We start from the raw sequence: 25416 nt of genomic DNA on the forward strand, positions 1-25416 counted from the left end.
GGTTAAAGCCTCTGTCTTTGGCTCAGGTCATGATCCGAGGGTCCTGGAATCAAGCCCTGCATTGGGCTCTCTGCTCCACAGGGAGCCTGCTTCTCCCTCTTGCTCTGCCTGCCTCTCTGCCTACTTGTGATCTCTGTCTGTCAAATAAATAAATAAAATCTTTAAAACAAAAACAAAGCAGGGGATGGGCTGAATTTGGCCAGTGGGCCACAATTTGTTGATGCCTGATTTAGTGTTCTGTAGGATAATTATGATTTAAGTATCCAGAAAATTCTTTAACATATTGACTTCATAGAAATTAAAATATTGTATGTTAGTCATCCAACTTTAGAAATTAAAAGTAAAAATTAAATTGCTTATAGTTACTAAAGACTTGCAAATACATTATTTCAATTGAGTCCAAGATCAAGTCTATGGCCTAAAATTATTAAGCAATTCTTATTAAATGCAATTAAGGATTTATTTTGCTTTTTTCTATGTTTAGATATCTTCAAGTTTATTTTTCTGATTAAAATATTTTAGTCAAGGTAAACCTGGATAGTTGACCTATTTTTAAAATTTGTTTTGTAATTCAGATGTACCTATCTTTGAAACCAGTGGTTAGGACTGATGTTCACATATGGCTGAAAAGTAGTTTACTGGTATGGTTAATAAGTCAAGGCAAACTGCTCAAATCTACCATATCTTAAAGGTCATCTTTGGATTAGTAGAGCCATAAAGTCAGCTTACAGTTTCTATAGAATTATTTTTGGATGCTGAGGCAGATGTAAGAATGAATGGCCTATGCTTCCCCATGTGGAAGTCAGTACTCCTTGTATTCTATAGGGTTCTTATGAGTACTTTTTGAGGCTTCTGTGGAAGTAAACAAGTAACCTATGGCTCTGTGCACATTATAGAAGCCCATTCTTCACTAATATATTAAAATAAAACACAAGATTTTCCATCTGTCCTGGAAAATTTCCAAGATATACAGCATGCCACTAGTAATTTTCTCCTTTTCTCACATTAATGGAATAATGATGAATTTTTTTTGAAAATTTTATTTATTTATTTGACAGACAGAGATCACAAGTAGGCAGAGAGGCAGGCAGAGAAGGGGGAGCAGGCTCCCTGCTGAGCAGAGAGCCCTATGTGGGGCTCGATCCCAGGACCCTGGAATCATGACCTGAGTCAAAGGCAGAGCTTTAACCCACTGAACCACCCAAGTGCCCCATGATGAATGTTTTCAAAGAGTTGCCCTTACTACCTGAGATTTTCTGAAAGCTCCTTTTACTTTGTCCTCTTCTTTTCCTCTTGCTTCTAGTACTCCTGCCCACATTTCTTTTTCTCCTCTTCCACTTTTACTTTTAAAAATATTCTATTTCTTGCAGCTATTTAATGATGATGTCTCTTTTCTACTAGGGATATCATTAAAAGAGAAGTGAGGATGAGATGGTTAGAATATCAATATACATGTCATGAAGTGAGAAATCTTTAGAAATTACTTCTGTCATATGAAACAAAACAGTAATTTTTTTAACCAATATGTCCATTTGAACATTGGTAATATATTAGCATTTACTTAAAAAGATGAATAATTTAAACTGATAATAAAATATCTTTTATATTGTTAGTTTCAAGCTAAAGCAAAATTAAGATTAATTTAATCTTAAACAAGATTAATTCTTGATCTTAGAATTAATTTTTCATTAAGCATTTAAATGCTATATTTATCATTTATCACAGAATATTAAAATTTAATGGGTTTCTTTTTTCTTTAATGGGTTTCTTGATAAAAACCAGGTGAATGAAACATAAGAAAGACCATGTATGAAGAACCCACATTTGACATTATACTCAGTGGTAACAAAATGAGAGCTTTCCCCCTAAGATCAGGAGCAAGAAATAAGGATGTCCACTCTCACCAGTTTTATTCAGCATAGTTCTGGAAGTTGTAGCCACAGCAATCAGGAGACAGAAGAAGTGAAATTCTTTTAACTGGTAAGGAAGAAGTGAAACTTCCAGTATTTGCAGATGACATGATACTCTATATAGAAAACCAAAGGATTCCACCAAAACACTACTAAAACTGATAAATGAACTCATAAAATTCACAGGATGCAAAAATAGTGTGCAGAAATCTGTTGCATTTCTATACCCTTAATAATGAAGTAGTAGAGAAATTAAGGAAAAAAAAAATTACAGTTGCATCAAAAATAGTAAGACACCTAGGAATAAACCTAACCAAAGAAGTGAAAGGCATGTACTCTGAAAACTATAAAACACTGATGAAAGGAATTGAAGATAATACAAAAAAAAAAAAGGAAAGACATTCCATGTTCATGGATTGGAAAAATAAATATATTTTTATAAAAATAAAAAATAAGAATAAAAATTAAAAATATTTGTAAAATCCATCTTATCTGAAGGAGTCGACAGATTTAATGCAATCCCTATCAAAATACCAACAGAATTTCTCCCAGAACTAGAACAAACAATCCTAAAATTTGTATGGAATCACAAAAAGACCCTAAATAGCCAAAGCAGTCCTGAAGACAGACTGTGTGTTATCACAATCCCAGATTTCAAGATATACTACAAATCCATAGTAATTGAAGCAGTATGTTATGGGCACAAAATAGATATTAATGGCATGGAATAGAGAGCTCAGAAATAAGCCCACAGTTATATGGTCAGTTAATCTTCAACAAAGGAGGCAAGAATATGCAATGGGAAAAAGACAGTCTCTTCAAGAAATGGTGTTGAGAAAACCAGACGGCTACATGCAAAAGAATGAAACTGGATCACTTTCTCACAGTGTACATGAAAATAAACTCAAAATTGATTGAAGACCTAAATGTGAGACTTGAAGTCATAAAAATCCTAGAAGAAAGCAATCCAGTAATTTTTCTGATATGGGCTATAGTAACATTTTTCTGGATATGTCTCCTGTAACAAAGGAAACAAAAACAAAAATAAACTATTGAGATAAATCAAAATAAAAAACTTTTGCACAGCACAGGAAACAATCAACACAACTAAAAGTCAACCTGCAGAATGGAGAAGATATCTGCAAGTGATACAATGAAAGGTTAGTATCCAAAGTATATAAAGAACTTCTCAAACTCAACACCCAAAACTGAAATAATCCAATTAAAAATGGGTAGAGGACATGAAAATACACTTTTCCAAACAAAACATCCATATGGCCAACAGATACATGAAAAGATACTCAACATCAGGGCAAATTGAAACTACAGTGAACTATTACCTCATGCCTGTCAGTGTGGCTAAAATAAGAGGCACAAGAAACAAGTCTGAGAATTGGAGAAAAGGGAGCTCTGTGCACTGTTGGTGGGAATGCAAACTGGTACAACCACTATGGAAAACAGTATGGGGGTTCTCCAAGAAGTTAAAAATAGCACTACCCTAAAATCCATTAATTCCAGTGCTGGATATTACCCAAAGAGTATGAAATCACTAATTTGAAAGGGTACATGCACCCCTATGCTTATTGCAGCATTAAACAATAGCCAAATTATGGAAGCAACCCAAGTGTCCATCCATTGACAGATAAATGGATAAAGAAGAGGTGGTATACACATGCACACTCATATACTATTATATATATTATAAATAATTATAAGTAATTATCTATCTATATATATTTATATGTACACACACACACACCCCTATGTATATACTGCCTCTTTATGCACATACACACAAACACACACATTGGAATATCATAAGCTGTAAGAAAGAATTCCATTTGCTACAACATGGATAGAGTTCAAGGTTATAATGCTAAGTGAAGTAGTTCAGTTAAAGAAAGACAAATACCCTCTGTTTTCACTTGTATTGAATTTTAAGAAACAAGGCAAACAAACAAAGGAAAAAAGAGACAACCCAAAAAACAAACTCTTAACTATAGAGAACAAATTGTTGGTTACCAGAGAGGGGATGGGTGGGGGAATGGATGAAATAGGTGAAAGAGATTAAAGATATACTTACCATGATGATCTCTGAGTAATGTATGGAATTGTTGAATCACTGTATTGTGCACCTGATACTAATGCAACACTGTATGTTAACTCTACTGGAATTAAAAACAATAAAAAAAAAACAGATGAATGGAACAGTATTTTAAATAATTTATTCCTTTTGCATATGATAATTTGGTAAAGTGAATGTAGTATTTTTAAAAGCATATCTGAATGTACTTACTATTTTCAGTAATATAAATGGAAAACAATTAGAAAAATTCTACCTATAAAAACAGTTCTATATTATTTATTAAAAGGTAGTACATGTAAAAGTAATTTCTAGGAGAGTGATTTTCCAAAATTGATATATTCTTTAAATGCTTTTATGTATTTTCAGATTTTTTTGGATAAACAAACAAATACCAAAATGCTATTCTCATTAACCACATAGGCAAATTACTGAAATAAAAGCTTACACAAATCAAATAGCAATGTTATCTAAACCCAAAACCATTACAAGTTTTATATTAAATTTACTTTTATAATGACCAGAGACCCTAAATGTTGGAATAAATACAGTGATCTGAAGAGAATGTTGTATTTCATCTAAGTGCTCAATAATATTAAAACCCAAACTTATAAACCACTTAAAATATGCCTGGATTTATTCTGAGTACTTTAGATATAGAAGTTTGTTTGAGAACCCATACCTGCCCTGTATTAGTTTCCTGAAGGGTAGCTTAAACAATAGAAATTTATTCTTTCACAGTTCTGGAGGCCACAAATCTGAAATCAAGGTATAGGGAGAGAAATATTTTCTTGAAGGCTCTTAGGAGAGAACATGTTGCATGCCTTTCCTTTAGTTTCTGGTGTCCTCAAGCAGTTCTTGACATCCCTTGGCTTACAGCTGCATCAGTCTAGCGTCTGTCTCCATTGTACCATGGCCTTCTCTCTGTGTATCTTTGTCTTCACAGGACCTTTTCTGATTCTAAAGACAACAGTCATACTGGATTAGGATCTACCCTAACGACTATCTTAATTGATTACATCTGCATGGATCCTTTTTCCAAGGAAGGTCATATTCACAGGCCTCAGGAGTTAGGACTTAAATATATCTTTTTGGAGGACACAGTTCAACACATAACACAGCCTTGAGGAAAGCCTTTTATTTGAAACTTGTCATTTACATTTTGTAAACAGGGAAATGGAAGCTTGGAGCACGTAAATGATTTACCACAGTTATATATTAAATAAGTAGCTAAGTTGTATTTTGAAGTCAGACAGCTGGACTCCAGAATATTGTCTTAATTGGGGTTTATTTCCCAATCACAGGAAATACTTGGAATTGTCATCCTTTGCCTCCCCTTTTCACTTAGGCAAAATATTTATATAAAATGCAGTTAAACTGGAATAAACTCTCAAACACAAATATCCTCAACTGATTTTTTAAGTATATCTACAAAGCATACATTCTCTCCGCACTGAAAACTACCTTTGCAAGTACAAAATAGTCACCTTGAAACCTGAATACCAAGGAACAAACACAGCCTGGAGGCTTTGAACAATACTGTTGTCTCTTTTTTGTTTACAGCTTTGAAAATGGCCTCATAGAACACTGCCAATCACTTACCAGGGTCACTAAGCTATATCCCAGCAGTTTGAAATTCTTTTTATGAGTACTAGGAAAGCAAATAGCAATCTTGTATGTTTCTCCCCATGGGATGGAGTTACAGATATAGCATTTTATAATATTCATGTTGAAGGAAGATATATTTGTTGGTATTAAAAAAAACAAACAGTGTAAATAACAATGAAAAATGTTTCTATAAAAAAACATTGTACTGCATCCCAATTCAGTGAATTTGGATCGAACACCAAGAAGTGGCATTTATACACAAATGAACACATTTTATGAAGGTAATATCCTGTTGAATTATATATATCTACAGCCTCAATGCCTATCCTGGTACCCAAGGTGGGGAAATTTGCATGATTGAAGGATACAGAAGATAATGTTTCTGCTGTTAAGGAGTATAGATTTTTAAAGTGGGAGTAGATGGAGTAGAACAAATATAATATAATTTAGAATATGATCATGAAATAATGGAGAGACTAACAACATTTTAGGAAATGCAGAAAAGGGGTAGGTTAAATCTATACATGAAAAAGATAAAGTTTAGCTAGAATTCTATAAAGTTATAAATGGTAGGGAAATCATACTGAAGTTGCAAAACAATTATTTTAATCCCTCAGGCTAAAAAGTTGTGTATGATCTTTAATTCATCTTCTCACCCCTGTCTCACACTCCAACCAACAGCAGAGCCTCTGGTTTACTTTCAAAATATATTCACAGAATTTTGACTGCTTCCCACTTTCTCTGCAACCCCCTGAGTCCAAGCCAACGTTCGCTCACCTATATTGTTGGAATAGCTCTTTGGTCTACCTAATTTTGTACTTGCCCTCATTCAGGCTGTTCTCACATAGCAGCCAAAATGATTCTATTAAATTTTACAATATTTTGTATCATTTTTCTACCCCAAACTCTCCAGTGGCTATTCATCACATTCAGATTAAAAAAAAACGACTCTCTTAAAATAGATTACAAAGCCCTCTGACCTTTTTTTCTTTCTTGTCTGTTTTATTCCAGCCATTCTGACCTCAAGGTTCCTCAAAGAGTAAGAATGCCTTTGCCTCAAAACTTTGCACTTGGTACCTCTATCTATTTTGTTTTTTTCTTGAAATAGCTCCAGTTGCGCACTCATTTTCTCCCTAAAGTCTAATCAGAATTTTCCTTCTCAGTGTACCCTCTTTGGTTACCCAATCGGACAAGCTTATTTATCTTATATCCACATTGATGCTTTTATTTTTTTTCCTTAACCCTAATTATGATCTAGTATATTATACATTAGCCAACTTTTTCTTTTTTTCTGTCTTCTCCACTGGATAGTAAGCTCTGTTATACCTGAAATGTTACCTCTTTTGTTTATTGCTCTGTGTCCCATTTTCTAGAACTATAGCTTGGATAAATTACATGCTCAGTTAATTTTTGTTGAATGAATTAATGATTAATAACTGAGGTTTTGAGCCTAAAAACCATGAGATAGTATTAAGGGAATTAGGCAGGGCCCACTATGCTTCCCCCCACCCCCCCAACTCAAGTATCACTCTTTCCCTTTTTCTTGAATCTTGAACCCTGATATTTTTTTTAATGTATTACACAGTGATGTGCTTCATGGGTGCCTTTCCCAGTAATAAGGGTTGAACATTGATTGATCTAAACCAATTAGTAAATGATCGTCTCTTTGTTGTTAATCCATTTAGGCATAAGAATATGACTCCCCTAAATAATGAAATTTAAAGGGAAGTATTCGATTGACTCATGAGGAAGTATTTTTTCTCTGGTATTAGAAGATACTGCCTTTCTGTCTTTTGATATCATTGAGGATATACATGGGTAGGGGATATGTAGGCATCATGAATTAAAGAGAAGCCAGCCAGGAGAATAGTGGCTGAACTGATACCTTGCCAATATAGATGCACCAAGAAATACAACTTTGGCACTTCATAGACTCTGTGCTACTTCTAATGTGAATCAGTAAATTCTTTACTCATTAAGGCTATTATAGTTGAATTTTGTGCTACTTATTGAAATTATCTTACATAAATTATGCCTGTGGTTTATAAAAATACCTAAGTCAGGAGGAGAAAGAGGCCTTTATTCTCTGTCTTTGATTTTATTTTTTTTTAATTTATTTATTTGACACATAGAGAGAGATCACAAGTAGGCAGAGAGGCAGGCAGAGAGAGAGAGAGAGAGGAGGAAGCAGGATTCCTGCTGAGCAGAGAGCCCAATGCGGGGCTCGATCCCAGGACCCTGAGATCATGACCTGAGCTGAAGGCAGCAGCTTAACCCACTGAGCCACCCAGGTGCCCCTGTCTTTGATTTTAATATCATGTATGTATTAATGTTTTTTTTTTTTTTCTTGCTTCAGACGAAAAGAAAAATTTGAACAACCTACCAAAATTTATGGGTTTAATCATGCAGAGGAGATTTTATATATGCTAGCAAAGAGAAAAACTAGTAGGAAAGCAAAAATAAAGCTAACTGCAAACCCAACAAGCACAATTGAATAACAAAAGATAGGCTGTTATTTCTGAATTCCTGAGTAGCCAAATCAGAAACAAACAATAAATTAAGAGAAGTATAATATTCATAACATCAGATTTTTCTTAACAGTTGTTTAGAAGAACAGATGTTCCTGGTACAGAGACCTTCAGAAAATGATTTTTATGATTCCTAGTGGGCAACATTCTTAGCAATATACCTGGACAATTAAGAAGTTTCTGATTGTCACTTCTGCCCATTCCCAGGATACAACCTCATACAAAGCCACTTGGCATTATATTATATCCATGTTCTATTTTCTTTCTCTATGTCTACTTTTGCCCTCTCTGACACATACATTTAAATTCTGGTGCAGAGTACCAAGATACTTCCTATTAAAAAAAGTAAAAGTGTAGACATTGTGTCTACTGTCATGGAATTTAGATAGAAAATATATATAAATAAGATAAGATTTCTGGTTTCATACAGAGTAGCTGATGGGAGATGAACATTCCAACCTAGAACAAAAACGATGAGACTAAATCTGGTCAAAACAGTTTTTTTAAACATTTGAAAAAATGAAAAATCTTCTGCAGCAATCATAATTTGAAGGTAGGATCCCAGAACAAAATGAACTATAGAGTTGAACCAAAAATCATGAAGGCATTTTTCTCTTTGAGGGGATATTTGCCAATTAGTGATACTGAACAAAGGCCAATAATCCAACATTTTGCCAAGAATGTGAGAAGATAGCTGATTTTGTTTACAGCTCTAGGAAAAAAAAAAAAGTTGAGACTAGAGTGACAAGAAAGTTAAAAATTTCGGAGCTAAGATACCATACCAGTGATAAGAGAGACTCAGTGGTTTATCTCTAAGACATATGCAGGGGAAGAACCAGTCTCACTATTCTGAGGAGATAAAAATTGAAGTCTCTGCCACACAAGCAACCCATACTTTTCGGTTGTGATTCTGGAGAAGTACATCCTAATAATGGACATGAATTCCAGGTAGATGAGCCTTTAAATAAAAACAAACTGCAATGCAGTTTTGAACAAGTAACTTTAATATGACATTACTGTATCTGTCTATAAGAGAATAGAGAGAAACTTATTTTGGAAAAAAGACATCATCCAAAGCCTCTATAAATTTTTTTTTTAAATTTTTCATAGTCAATGTCCATTCTTAAAATATCTGTGGTTAAGAGGGAAAATAAAAAAAGTAAACGTAGACCTAAAGATAATAAGGTTGTTGAAATTACTGTTAATTGGTTTAAATCTAAAATATGTCAAAAGTTACATATGGTAGTAAAAATAGAAAATTGTCATCTAGATAAAATCAAATAGAAAATTCAGAATTCTGAAAAACTAATAGAAATAGAGAATTCAATAGAGATTTAATAATAAACTGGACAAAATAGATTAGCAAACTGGAGTAAGTCAGTAGTAAATATTCTAATTGGAACACAGCAAATGGTTAGGAAAAGAATAGGAGTAAGTGGAGGATGAAGAAATTCTAAGCTTGTAATTGGAGTCTCAGGGGAACAAAAGAAAACGATTCAGAAATGTTTAAAAAATAATATATGTGATATTAAATCTAAAATTTCTAGGGGTGCCTGGGTGGCTCAGTGGGTTAAAGCCTCTGCTTTCAGCTCAGGTCATAATCCCAGGGTCCGGGGATCGAGCCCCACATCGGGCTCTCTGCTCGGCGGGGAGCCTGCCCCCCCCCCTCTGTACTTGCCTCTCTGCCTACTTGTGATTTCTGTCTGTCAAATAAATAAATAAAATCTTTTAAAAAAATCTGAAATTTCTAGAATGTGCACCCATATCAGTTAACCCAGGTCTGTCTACCGTTTTGGTATTCCCTCTGTGGTATCCATCCCCACACACGTTCAGTTTTCTGCCAAAATATATTAGGAAATTCTTATAGTCATTGTATCTGTAAATTATTTCCTCCTGAGTTACAGGCATATCTAATGCCCTAGAGCATGCTGATGTGGGACCATTAGTTATGTGTCTGGGGGCACCCTGAGTAAAATGAGCATAACCTTCCAAAGCATCTTGTACCAATGAGGCTATCACTGTATTTTTTAAGCACAAAAGGCTCATCTTTTCAGAAAACAGAGAGCAAGATACTTCCACTCAAAAGAATCTTTACTGCATTATGGTCCTTATATCATCATTATCAGCAAAATAGTCCAGCGCAACAGCCACATGAACTCCCCATGCTATTCGATATTTTATCACACTCAACCACAGGTTACATTTTGTGATTCCACTGCAGGCCATGGGTCACTAGCATTCCATTTCTCATTGGGAAGGACCCAGCATTGTAATCAAGCTCAAGGACAAAACTAACTCCCACATGCTATCTTTAAAGGCCTGTCTTCTAGGATCACTCCCGATACCAATTTTATAGCAGTCTGAATCAAATCAAGAGACATAAACTACAAAGTGATATGATCAGGGAAAGTTTAATGGGAGAGAATGACTTAACTAAGATACAAGTGATTATGAGTTACGAGAAATGTGACATCTTAGAATTGAGGGAAGATGATTTAGGGAAAGTCATACTTAGAAGGGTGGGCCCACTTCTGGGCTAAGGTTCAGATATCTGTAGGAAGGTGTACTTGCAGGCCACTGGGCAGAAGGAAGTTCACTGGCTTGCCTGGCCTCATCCACAGTTTTTGGAAAAGCAGGAAACAACCCTCCAGAATACAGGAGGGACACAGTGAGCCACCACCAGTATGGCCAGGTACACAGGCATATAGAGAGAGTGAGGCATCAGTGTGAACAGAAAGCCAAGAAGGCATGGTGTCTGTGTTGGGGGGTCCATGACATTCACAGGGCTTCAGCATCAGGAGAGCCCTGGGAGACAAACCATTGGGGTCTTAAGATAGATGAGCAGAGAAAGGTGGGCCTCTGGTGTGTGTAAAAGTCGTGTTTATGTTGAGATAGCTGCAGCATGGTGATCATCAGCCTGAGTCAAGGCTGCAGGGGTGTCGGAGATCACTCATGTAGTCGGAACATTTCTGACACCCATGCCACAGACCGAAAGTGCACCTCTGGAAATGGAAGGAGTGCTCCTTTCTCTTGCAGTGTCCCTCTAACAACCTCTACTGAGAAAGTTTAACATTGCGCTCACTTGTAAAAGAAATTTTTAAAGGAATTATGTGCATTATCACAGAGCATGTATTGAAGGGTAAATTTGGCATTGAGAGGTAGTAAATAATTGCCATGAATATGAAAGAATGATACATGTTTTTAATATTTAGAATTTATGCCACTAATATCCCTTGATACCAGTTGATTCCCTTCTGTAATAACCTTTGAAACCTGGATATTATTTAACTCTTGCTGAGTAATTCAAAGTCATATTCTGCTAAATGCTTCTCCATAACATTTTTATTCGTGCTGCCATCACATTTTCACAATTTTTTGGTGAAGTTATGGCCATTACATAAGAATCTACAGCTTCTTATTTTCATTTAACATTCTAAAAAGTTTGCAGTTCTAGATGTTTTTGCAATTTGGTTTTAATTCATTTTGTACAGCTGCTCAGTCAGCATGTGGCCAATAACACATCATATGTCTTGTCACATAATCTGGTGTGATTTAGTGAGAAGGAGAGATCGTTCCTCTCAGGGACTGAGGTGACTCAGGACACCAAGACAGTTGTCAGTTCTTAAAAGTTTTGATTATAAAACTTCTTCAATAAATGGGTGTATTTGACCTGTTCTGCACTATGATTAATCTTGAAGGAAACATATTGTCAACTTATTCCAAGTAGTCTTTTTGTTTTGTTTTTGTATGTTCTCATTTTGAGTATCATAAAACCTTGAAAAAGGGCCTGTTACTCTTTGAATGTTATTACTTAATCTTGAACATTATTCCTCTTAAAATACTATGTACTTCTGACTATTTGATATTTTATCCTATTTCTTATTCTTAGAGATTAAAATATTTCAGTTGCCATTTATACAGTTTCAACATATTCAAAAAATCTTGAAAACTTGTATGTTAAAAACCCATACATATGAGTATCTAGAATTTTGGTCTCAAGTAAATTGAATTTTTTATTTTTAAGATTTATATTTTTTATTATAAAAACATGAGAATATGTTAGATTAAAATTTGCAGTTTGCAGACAGAAATGGAGCCACATATATGTGTGTCAGAACTTAAAAATCACATCTGCATATTTGTACTCCATTTTCTATAATCCATTTATCTCAACTTTGATACATTGTACATTGTGAACATATTACATTATACAAGATTCTATCAAATTTTTAAACAGTAGGGTGAATCCCAGCATGATCTGACTCAAACCTTCATTTTATAGTTGTAAAATGAGCTGAGGTCTCAATAAATCTTAAAATATAACTTTTTTTAAGTATTTATTTCATCAAACATTTATTGATCTGCTGTATCTAAGATTATCCTTAATGGGTGTAATGGCTCAGAAGGAGGGATATATTGTCTATTTTTTTTCCCATTTTATTTATTTTTTTCAGCGTAACAGTATTCATTGTTTTTGCACAACACCCAGTGCTCCATGCAAAACGTGCCCTCCCTATTACCCACCACCTGTTCCCCCAACCTCCCACCCCTGACCCTTCAAAACCCTCAGGTTGTTTTTCAGAGTCCATAGTCTCTTATGGTTCGCCTCCCCTCCCCAATGTCCATAGCCCCCTCCCCCTCTCCCAATCCCACCTCCCCCCAGCAACCCACAGTTTGTTTTGTGGGATTAAGAGTCATTTATGGTTTGTCTCCCTCCCAATCCCATCTTGTTTCATTTATTCTTCTCCTATTCAGCAAAAAAAAAAAAAAAAAAAAAAAGACTAAGATTTTATTATGTATTGCTTTTGGTTGATTTTCCTTACTGCCTTTCTGATTTTTGCTTGTCTGTCAGTGGTGTCAGGATTCAAAACTCTCATTCTGATCTCAGTTGTTATAGGTTTCTTTAAAATGGGGGTTATGGTAAAAATTGGTAGGAAAACAAAAATTTATCTTTTAATTTAAATTGGAATTCATAACCTGTGAAATTCATTAGTAACCTATGATATCAGTACTTGATTTGAGATAACAGGTTAGGAGAGATGGTTAATTCATGTGGCCAGAGTCAGCTATATTTAAACCTTCGGTCAAAATAGAATTGATTACAATCCCAAGACCTCCTGTTGAATTACTTTCCCTCAAGTATCCCCCATTTTCCAGTTACAGAATAAGCAGGCTTTATATGTTAATGGGTATACCAGATGACTCTTCTTTGTTTGCACGTAATGCTGAGTCTTACATAAATACCCCAGTATTTATGTAAATACCCCAGTATTTTCTTCTAAAGAAAACTGGTGCTTATTTTTAGAGAAGTCACTGGAGATTTGGACAGAAGAGCACATAGCCCACAACCCTGCAAAACGTCTTCTGATTTATAGTGGAACTGAGTAATATCTGTTACTTCCATTTTTATTGGAGTGCCTAAAAGAGGTAAGGGTTTTCTAGTGTGAATATTACTTTGCCACGATGATTTGAGTTGCACTTGACTTTCAAACAATGAATTTATTCTTAAAAGATGATATCTAAAAAACATGCAATTCAGTTTTTGCAAGATTGCCTGTTTTATGTAGTTTACTAATGTTTATTTTGGCTTTTGCAGTCATTATTGGTAATATCAGATACAATTTAGAGTTGTTAAATTTAGTAAAAGCCCTAAGATTATTTCCTATATCAACTACAAAAATTTAGGAGATATGACATTTCATGTGCGGCGACTAATTTTAAATAATTTTTGTCAGTACTTAATAACCAGGACCTTGAATGTGGCTGCCTGAAGTGAGGGATCTGGAGGCTTAAGATTCACTTGCTTCATAGTAAATCTGACTCTGAGAGAAAGAAAGGAATTTCAGTAAGCAGTTAAAGTGAAGCAAATATTTTGATAGAAGGAGCACAGGATACTCTGGATACATTTAGCAAGAGTCTTCTAATTTAGTGTGGGGCCATTCTGTGTGGAAAGAAGAAAGTAAAAAAAAAAAATGTTGGTTCAACTAAATGGAGTGTCAGAAACAAAATAACAGGGAGTAAAATGGAATAGGCATAAAGTGAGGACAAAAACTGAACTTGGAACTTGTCCTGTGGGCATGGGATGCCACTGAAGGGACTTCAGAAGAGTTAAAAAAAAATAGGCTTATGTTTTTAATGCAGATAGTTGTGTTTAAATCCAAAGGTAGTTGTATTTGTTCACCGATTATGCAAACATCTGTAAATGTTTATCATATAATAAGTTAGACTGTAGGTCTAAAAAGCCTTCTGAATTCAAGAGAACATTTTTCTTTTGGGGAATTTTGAAATTGCTCATCAAGATAATGAAAGCCACGGATTTTATTCCTTAGATAAATGCCTTCCCCTCAGGGGTGCCTGTGTGGCTCAGTTGGTTAAGCATCTGACTCTTGATTTCAGCTCTGGTCATGATCTCAGGGTTCTGGGATCAAGTGCCACGTCAGAGGAAACATTTAGAACTATAATTCCCTGCACCTCCTTCCTTGCTTGTTCTCTGGTTACAATTTTCTCTGAAGGACATTTGCTTGAGATTTTAAAAAAGGAGATGTTATTGTTCTCTGGAGAATATCTACGTATTAAACGTCTTTTACTTGGCTAATTTTAAATGTTTTTCTTTATTGCTTGTTTTAAGAATGTGATTATGATGTCCTCGAAATTGTCTTTGTGTTCATTCTGCTTGTGATTTGTTGAGATTCTCAGGTGTATGGGTTAATATCTTTATAATATCTGAACAATTTGGGGTCATAATCACCAGAAATACTTTATCTCCTTACCTACTCCATCTAAGAGCTCAATATTTCTGTGCTTCATTATAGGTAGGATGCATCAAGTTCACTAATCTTTTCTTCTTCAGTGTCTAGACTGCTGTTAGTATACCTAGTGTGTATTTAAATTTCAGATACTGTACTTTCATTGTAGAAGTTCCATTTCTCATATATTTTTTATTTTCCTTCTCATTGTGTCTTGTTTGTGTCTATGTTTAAATATTTTAACATCATAATAACTGTTTTAAATTTTATCTGCTCTATATCATCCCAGTTATTTCTGGCTATCTTTCTGTTTGTGATTTATCTACTGCTTACAGATCATATTTTCTTATTTCTTTGTGTCCAGTAATTTTTTATTGGGTTTGAACATTTTGAATGTTATGTTTTTGGATGTCTAGACCTTCCTTTAAAGAATGTTAGAGTTTGGCCTCTGCCTTCGGCTCAGGCCATGATCAGGGTACTGGGATGGAGCCCCGCATCGGGCTCTCTGCTCAGCAGGGAGCCTGCTTCTTCCTCTTTCTGCCTGCTTGTGATCTCTCCCTCTGTCAAATGAATAAATAAAATCTTTATAAAAAAAAAGAATGTTAGAGTTTTTTTAAGCAGGCAGTTACTTGTGGATATTTTTATTCTTACAGACTTATTTCTGATGCTTTGTTAGTGTAGATATCCATAATCTATAATCTATAACTGGTTTAGTACTTCACTTTATACCTTAAGTTATGGTCATTCCTGGATCTCTGTTGATATCCTTGGATGATTAATTGATGGTTGATGCTAAATATTACTTGATGGTTGATGCTAAAATATTGCTCAGCTCTGTGTAAGCTACAGGTTCTTAGTTCATGGTTTTATTTGTTCTTTCCTTGGTGTTTTTTCTTTTCCTATCCTCCTGGAGTATGCCCAGATTCTTATTTAGCAAGGAATTTAAGAAGACCCACATGTAGATTTGTGGAGTTCCTTCTCTGCTTATTTTCCTTCCCTCTGTCATTCAGCCTTGCAAATCCAATTACTTCAACATCTGTGAAATCTTATCTATGTACCTGTGGTCAGCTAGACCACTGTGCTTTGCTCCTGGGTCCTCTCTGCACCATGGTATAGGAAGCACCTTGAGTTAAGTCAGAAAACTGGACTAATTGGCAGGACTTACTCATATGTTTTACTTCTCTCAGAGCACTAACTGCTGGTTGTTCAATGAATGAAAATGATTGTTTCACATATTTTGTTCAGATTTCTAATTCTGGATTGCATCTTTGAAGGACTGAAGTTGTATACAAAAACATATAGTGCAGGGCACCAGGATGGCTTGATTGGTTAAGCATCTGACTCTTGGTTTCAGCTCAGGTCATGATCTTAGGGTGGTGAGATTAAGCCCCGTGTTGGGCTCCACACTCAGCATAGAGTCTGCTTGAGATTCTTTCTCCCTCCCCCTCTGTTCCTCTACCTGCTCATATACCCTCTCTCTCTGTCTTTCTAAAATAAATAAAATCTTAAAAACTACAGTTGGGCAGCTGAATAGAATTAAGGATTTCTTATATGTCTTGCTTTGGCAGCTGGGTTGCTATTAAAAACTATCAATAGGGTAGGAGGAAAAAGCAGGAAAAAGGGAAAACAGGAGGAGGAGTTAGGATGGAAACAGAAGAGATAGCATGTTCCCTTTTCATTTGTTGATTTTGAGGTAGCAGAGTCAAATGGATATGTACTATAGGAAACTGAAGCCTAGTAAAGAGGTCTAAGTTAGAAATTCAGGTACTAAGTAAATAGTTAAATATTATACTAGGCAAGAGAGCAGAAGAAAAACCTTTTGAGTATCAAGAACCTTATGGGGGCACCTGGCTGGCTTAAGTGGGTTAAAGCCTCTGCCTTAGGCTCAGGTCATGATCCCAGGGTCCTGGGATCAAGCCCTGCATGGGGCTCTCTGCTCAGCAGGGAACCTGCTTCCCCTCCTTTCTCTCTCTGCCTGCCTCTCTGCCTGCTTGTGATCTCTGTCTGTCAAATAAATAAATAAAATCTTAAAAAAAAAAGAATCTTATGGATACATTTGTTCTGCCTTCTTTATACTAGTACCTTAAAACATTACTGAAAAAGGAAATGTCCTGGATCATGGGGATCATTTCTTTAAATTGAAGCTATGTTATCTATAGTTTCTTTAATCAAATATGACAAATTGAATTGCCCAAGGGAAGAGCCAAGTCAAATTTCTCTACAACATAAAAACAACAACAACAACAACAAAAAACACACACACATAGGAAACAAGAGTATGGTGTGAACATGGGGAAGCAAAAGAAAACAAGAAAGTATGTGACCAAGAAGCGAATGCTTAGGGGCGCCTGGGTGGCTTGGTGGATTAAGCCGCTGCCTTCGGCTCAGGTCATGATCTCAGGGTCCTGGGATCGAGCCCCGCATCGGGCTCTCTGCTCTGCAGGGAGCCTGCTTCCTCCTCTTTCTCTGCCTGCCTCTCTGCCTACTTGTGATCTCTCTCTCTGTCAAATAAATAAATAAAATCTTTAAATAAAGAAGCGAATGCTTAGACTCCACGTTCAGAGGCTTAAGCAGAAGGATAGAACTAACCAGTCAGGAAATGACAGGTGTTGGCAAGGATGCAGAGAAAGGGGATCCCTCCTACATTGTTGGTGTGAATGCAAGCTGGTGCAGCCACTCTGGAAAACAATATGGAGTTTCCTTAAAAAGTTGGAAATAGAGATACCCTACGACCCAGCAATTGCACTACTGGGTATTTACCCTAATGGTACAAATGTAGTGATCCGAAGGGGCATGTGCACCCCAATGTTTATAGCAGCAATGTCCACACAGTAGCCAACTATGGAAAGAACCTAGGTGTCCATCAACAGATGAATGGATAAAGAAGATATTATATATATATAATGCAGCCATCAAAAATACCCTGCCATTCACAATGACATGGATGGAACCAGAGCGTATTATGCTAAGTGAAATAAGTCAATCAGAGGACAATTATCATATAATCTCTCTGATATGAGGAATTTGAGAGGCAGGGCAGGGGTTAGTGGGAGGGAAGGGAGGAAAAAATGAAACAGGATGGGACCAGGGAGGGAGACAAATCATAAGAGACTCTTAATCAAGAAACAAACTGAAGGCAGCTGGGGGTGATGGGGGGAGGATAGGGTGGCTGGGTGATAGACATTCGGGAGAGTATGTGCTATTGTGAGTGTTGTGAATTGTATAAGACTAATGATTCACAGATCTGTACCCCTGAAACAAATAATACGTTATATGTTAATTTAAAAAAAAAAAAGGAAAGAAAAGAAAGATCCCACTGCACTCAAGGAAAGAGAAGTCCCCCAACATCTTTCCTGGTTATTCTTCCAATATAACACCCAACTGGGCCTACCTTACCACATCCTGATTGATACCAACTTTACCACCTTTTCCATTAAAGCCAAACTTGACTTAGTAGAGCCAATGATGGACTGTCTTTTTTTTTTTTTAAAGATTTTATTTATTTATTCGACAGAGAGAGGTCACAAGTAGGCAAAGAGGCAGGCAGAGAAAGTGAGAGGGAAGCAGGCTCCCCGTGGAGCAGAGAGCCCGATGCGGGGCTCGATCCCAGGACCCTGAGATCATGACCTGAGCCGAAGGCAGAGGCTTAAACCACTGAGCCACGCAGGCGCCCCTCTTTTTTTTTTTTTTTAAGATTTTATTTATTTACTTGACAGAGAGAGAGATCACAAGTAGGCAGAGAGGCAGGCAGAAAGAAAGGGAGAAGCAGTCTTCCCCCTGAGCAGAGAGCCTGACGTGGGGCTTGATCCCAAGGCCCTGAGATCATGACCTGAGCCAAAAGAGAGGCTTAACCACTGAGCCACCCAGGTACCCCAATGATGGACTGTCTTTGTGCCAAGTGTATATCCCTTGTATTACAAGGGTATACTTGTATACTTGTGTAATGGCTGAAATTGAGAAACTGGGGCAAAATTATTGAGTGGCTCTAAGGATTGCCAAGGATCCAAGATTTGAACTATTACCATGCACACACAAAGGAACCTATGCAGATGACTGCTTAGTTCAGAGAGTAACTCAGCATGAGCGATACATTGTTGTCACAGTTGACTGGGACCTTAAATGAAGGATTCAGAAGTTCCCTAGATTTCCCATCATGTATTTCTAACCATAGGTACAACATTGAGCGGATGCCAGATGATTATGGAACCCCTCGGTTCTAATTCTTAAAAGAATGCCTTCCTCTACCAAATTTTCTGTTGCCAGTTCCTGTTAGCAATATGCTATAGCATGAATTATTCTTTTTACTCTTTTCTCTCTTATGAGCTGAGGTTGGTTAAATACACTCACCTTTTGATGTTGTTTTGATACTTTGTATTGTTTTAAATATTATATCTTTTAATAAATCAGATGATTGCACGTATTAAAAAAACCCAAATTTTCAAAAGGGACATATTTCTAAGGAAATTGATGTGTTCCTGAGAGTCATGTGTGTCATTTAAAGAAAATTGCCTGTAAGTATACATATAATTTGTTGATTCAACATATTTACTGCATCCTATTACATGGCAGGCATTGTTCCTAAGAGTCAAAGATACAATGATGACCCAGAGAGCCAAAGCTCTTACTCTTATTTTACTGAAATATTTAGAAATCAGCAAATAAAATTAGTGAGTAAACATATAAGTAGTTATAAATGCCATGAAAAATAAACAAGGTAAGGCAATGGAGAGTTCTTTGAAGTGGTATTTTGATACTGTGATTAAGGCCTGAATAGAGAACTGGTGTTCCCATGCAGGGAACAATGAGTGCAATGACTCTAAAACGGGAACTAGCTTTGAATTTTCAAAACAGGCAAGAATATCAGAATATCCAGAAAGGAATAAGTGAGTAGATAGAATGGGTGTGATCAGTAGTTCACAGTTATGGGAAGAGTCCTTATCAATGAATTCTTTTTCCATGGAAACTATTGTGGCTCTTTTCCTTAGTGCAATGAGAAGCAGCCTTGGGTGGGGGAGGGTGGTGACTATGAAGGGATGCAATCTGATTATTGTTTTCATACTATTATTTGAGGAGGAAATTTTGCTGTAAAAACAGTAATGGAAAATTATGTATTAGAAGGTGACAAGGAGAGAAAAAATGATCTATTTCAAGGAGGGATTCTAGAAGACTCTAAAATGGAGATATTTGCTCAGAATCCAGAATGAAGTTAGGGAGTGAATCCTGTGGAAATCTCTAGGATGGATATTCTGGGCAGCTGCTTTTGAGGAATAGCAGTAAGTCCAGTATGGCCCGAATAGGGAGTCTAATGGGAAAGATGAAAGGCAGTAATTTTGGAGACAGAGACATAGGGCAGGTCATATAGTGCCTTTTACCCCATGGTCAAGTTGTTGAGATTTTTTTAGACAGACTTGAAGGTTATTGAGCAGGGGAGTGACATGCTTTGTCTTTTGCTGAAAACATGATGCCATTTCACCGAGGTGATTTTCACTGCCAGGTAGCAAATAGTTTTCAGAAGGAAAAAGGGGAAGCCAGAATGCCACTTCTGAAATTATTGCAAGAGTCCAGTTGAGAGATGGGGGGAGGGGGGCAAAGTCATAATGGCTCTGCAGAGCGGGCAATTTTGGATAAATCTTATGTTAGATTCAAAGAACATGAAAACAGATTGCATGTTGAGTGTTAAAGGAGTCGAGGAAACTCTTTTTAATAGGATTTTAATATTCTTTTTCAACTGCTGATTTACAGATTTGTGGTCATCATGTTTTTTTGTTTCCATTTAATCTTTTTCCTCTGTCAGGCCTCAGGATGAAAGGATAAACAACAAATAACCCCTCTCTCATGCTTGCCCTCATTTCCCACTGTGTTATTTTTTCTTCTCAGATATACATATATACTGCTGCACATAATTATACATTTTTGTATGGAGAAAAATAGAACATTCGATGCCTGATGAGCATCACAATAAACTTTTCTCATAAGTAAACTTCCTTACGGTGCCAGACACAAAATGTCAAGGAGTTCTTTAGCACTTTTCCACAGACATCAATGTTTCTATTCCCTGCTCAGCAGAGTTCTATATTCAGTGACATTACAAAGTCATTTGAAGGGAAGTTGCCTGGTGAGAGAGAAGATGATAGTCTTCTTCATCTTTTAAGTAACTGAAAAATGTTTCAGCAAGACAAATTTCACAATGTTCTAATTCATTTTTTTTTTTCCTTTCTAAGTGGAAGTCCTTCTCTAAGTGAACATTTGAAGATCGGAAACCTAAGAAATGTTCTGATAACTGCTAGGAAAGAGAGAATGTCTTTCTGTATTCTTCCAGTTTCTCATTAAAGGTACTGAATATTCTAAGAGAGAATGTCTAATTCTAGTAGGGCAAGTTGCTGATTCTGTTTTACATTTTTGGGCAGTACACAATAATACAAAATAAACTCTCTCTCCAATTCCTTTGTAATTTCAATTCAGCTAACTGTACTCACATGAAATACATTTAATCTAGGTCTTGCAGAATAATTAGGTTCTCAATTTAGGGAGACTGGGGAAGACACACCAAGAAGCATAAGAAGCTGCTCAGATTAAGTGCTGTCAAAGAGAAACTGCATCCAATGGAGTTAAAAAGGCAAGGAAGACTACTCAAGATTACTGCAGTAGGGGTTGAGACTACTGCAATGGTGAAGGACCTAACTCAACTCCACTGAAACAAAAGATAGAAGTGTTTGTAATGGTTTTTAAGTACTGGGTTAAGCTAGTAGGAAAGAACTGGAGGGCTTTAGAAGGGGGATTGGTCAATGCGATTAGTGTTTGGTAACCAGTGCTTAGCAAAATTAGGCTCCTATCTGCCCACAGAGTGAGATATAGGGGATCCATCATCTTGCTGATTTTGATTTCAAAGGGATGGCTTTGTGGTCCTGGGAAAGACATTCATGGGCTGTAATCCTAGCAAGAAGCTGGGAGAAGATTTGCATTTCAGTGGAGCAGAGAAAGAATTTAAAATCACAAATTTTTGTTGCTGTTGTTGTTTGTTTGTTTTTTGTTTTTTTGTTTTTTTAATAAGTGACCTAAAAAGGGGGAGGTCAGAGGCCTATAATCAAGAAGTACATTTTCTGAAGTTTGCTGGAGCTGAGGGAATGTTAAGGATGTCTTGATCAGTGCAGGAGAAACATGGCTGCTGAATATGAAGTGTGAAGCCCCTTCTTTTGAAATGACTTACTCATAGTACTATTATTAGAAGATTTTCTTGCTTTTGACAAGGAGGGTAGGCCAAGAGGGAAGACTAAGGCAAACTGGCGAGGAAGTTACTACATCAGTCATACACACCAGCTAGTAAAGACCTATTATGATGTCAGAAGCCATGCAAATGAGAAGATAGATGAGCATAGAATAACTAAGCGAAACCAAATATATCTCTATTATCAATATATGGCATTGCTGTTTATTATCTACTTTTATTTCTGGTAGCAACCAAACTTCTCTGTCATTTAAACTTAGTTTTGCTCATTTCGATTACCCTGCATTTGTCGGCATTTTAAATAGCCACATGGGGCCCACAGATTTAACAGACAGATGTCCATCAGTTAAAACAGAAGATGAGTAAAACTCTTGAGCCATTCAGTTACTGAAGATTATAATTACCTTGGCATTAGAGTTCCTGGAGGTTTATATAATTCCTGTCCATTCTCTGGATGCTGATCTAATGGTTTTGCTTCTGACATAAAGGATGCTATTCCTAATATTCATGGCAGATTAATTCACTAGAGAAAGGTGAGTGACAATGTACTGCCAGCGGTCATTATTTCCTCTTCTTGGCTGCCATTTAGTCTGTTGTTTCATGTTTTTAGCATTAAGAAAACTTTTACTAGTTTGTGCCAACAATGCTCTCCTGGGGAACTTAATTGTCTGTGTCTGTCTGCATAACAGACATTATGACTGCAGAAGGCACAAACATGAGATATGTAAGGTGTCACATGATTGCTTCACTTTGAAACACATTCAAGAAAGTTCATTTAGGATTTCTAAATGAATAATGTTGTCAATCTTAGTTTACTCTAGGATAGTTTACTAAATAGCTTTCATGACACTGAAGAAAAATAGCTGTCATACTTATTCTGGTTTTTAAAAAATAGCTCTGATTCAAAACTATTATTATTAGAAATTTATTTCATTTCCTTTTTTTAAATTTATTTATTTTTTTCAGCGTAACAGTATTCATTGTTTTTGCACAACACCCAGTGCTCCATGCAATACGTGCCCTCCCTATTACCCACCACCTGATTCCCCCAACCTCCCACCCCCGCCCCTTCAAAACCCTCAGGTTGTTTTTCAGAGTCTATAGTCTCTTCTGGTTCGCCTCCCCTTCCAATTTCCCTCAACTTCCTTCTCCTCTCCATCTCCCAATGTCCTCCATGTCATTTGTTATCCTCCACAAATAAGTGAAACCATATGATACTTGACTCTCTCTGCTTGACTTATTTCACTCAGCATAATCTCTTCCAGTCCTGTCCATGTTGCATTTCCTTTTTGTAGTTCATCTCTTTTCTGGAAATACTTCTTTGTCCTACTGTTTCTTTTGAATAAGCAAAGTGACTCATGGCAGCATAAATTATTAGGTTAATTTTGGGAAATGAATGAGATTTACTGAATTGAAGACCCATACATGGGTAGAATATATTTACCTCTAATTTGGGCATAGTTAGAACTGGCTATGCAAAAACTTAATATCAACTTATGCCATTCTTTGTTGATTTTTGTATTGAAATGCATTATCTTTATCCTGACCACATTCAGACACTATAACTGGGCATTTCTATGTGTGTATAAATGTAATACATTGGATGTAATACAGTGAAAAAATTTTCTACTTAATAAGTAAGAGATAAATAAGATCCAAGCATAGTGGGACTAAGAACTGGAAATAAATGTGAGACCTCAAGATGTAGAATTGTTGACCTTCAGCTCCTGTGACCCATTATTGATTGCTGAGCTGCCTGTCGTGGGAAGACTGAGTGGGATTCAGGCTAGTCAGAGTAGTTCAGACGTTGATGACATAAACAGCATTTTTTGTTTATAGAATATTGTTTTAAAATACATGTTTTTTAACTTCTTAAATTGTGTATAAAACTATTTTTACTCTTTAACTAAGAGTACAGCTGAATTGTGTATTTGGATTCATTTGGCTCATATGTGAGCATGTAGTTTGTTATTTCAGGGAGTAATAACAGCAAAATAAATTGATTATGGAGTACCAGATTTATATAATAGTTTGTGCAGTAATGTAAATTGCATCCACATAGTCCACATTGTGCTGGTGGTCTCTTAAGAGACTTCTGAGGGAAAAAACACACCTAGATTCTTTCATTCTTCATGAATGACAAAAACATCTTCACTCATATAACAAATATGGATATAGTACTATCGTGTACCACATAGGATGAAGTCAGACTTAAAGTAGGCATAATCCTTGTTATTATATAACTTCTTGTTTGGTATTGTGACTAGCAAACTAGGAGGAAAAAACAACAAAAACAGTTGACCATCATTTTATGGTGATATGTGTCAAGACTCTTCTTATATATCATAAGCACTTTTTCTGTTGCAGTAAACTAGAGAAATGTTTTCCTTCAAGTGCCAAGCCTTTGCTTGATTTTCTGCCCCAGATGAAGGTAATCAAAATTATGATACTGAAAGAGGGCTAAAATGAATGGATAGTTGTTAAAAGGGATTAAAAAGAGAACTACGGGGGCACCTGGGTGGCTCAGTGGGTTAAAGCCTCTGCCTTCGGCTCAGGTCATGATCCTGGGGTCCTGGGATCAAGCCCCACGTCGGGCTCTCTGCTCCACGGGGAGCCTGCTTCCTCCTCTCTCTCTGCCTGCCTCTCTACCTACTTGTGATTTCTCTCTGTCAAATAAATAAAATATTAAAAAAAAAAAGAGAACTAGTGTATTTCATGCTCAACTTGTGTTCGAAAGAGCAATATTTTCATTAGTAAGTATTAATGTATAAGGGTTAAATGTTCAGAGTAGAAGAATGTCTATTTTTAGGGTAAATTTTTATGAGTTAGGAGATTATAATATATCCATGAAACCATCAAGTTAATTTTTTCAGTCTCAAGTGTAACAATGTGAACAGAATTTCTTTTCCCATTGAATTGTTTGGTGCCTTTATAGTAAATCAAATGATTCTGTCCGTTTGGGTCTATTTCTGTCCTCTATTATTTTCCATTGGCCTTTTGTCTACCCTCATATGCTGGAACTACACTTTCTAGATTACTATAGCTTTATAGAGGGTCCAGAAATTAGGTAGTATACGTCATCGAATACTATTCTTTTCAAAGTTGTATTGGTTATTCTGAGTCCTTCGCTTTTTCATATAATTCCTTAGAGTCATCTTGTCATTTTCTACCAATATGCTTGCTACAATTTTTTTTTCCCATTTCATTCTATTTATTTTTTTCAGCATAACAGTATTCATTGTTTTTGCACAACACCCAGTGCTCCATGCAAAACGTGCCCTCCCTATTACCCACCACCTGTTCCCCCAACCTCCCA

General features: G+C 36.2%; 1 pseudogene; it reads left to right on the forward strand.

The window, feature by feature from the left end:
• The first annotated feature begins 17164 nt into the window (after nucleotides 1–17164).
• Nucleotides 17165–19095, forward strand: LOC123955974 (annotated as a pseudogene).
• Nucleotides 19096–25416: the final 6321 nt, after the last annotated feature.

Source organism: Meles meles, chromosome 14 (genome assembly GCF_922984935.1).
Source record: "Meles meles chromosome 14, mMelMel3.1 paternal haplotype, whole genome shotgun sequence".
Lineage (NCBI taxonomy): Eukaryota > Metazoa > Chordata > Mammalia > Carnivora > Mustelidae > Meles > Meles meles.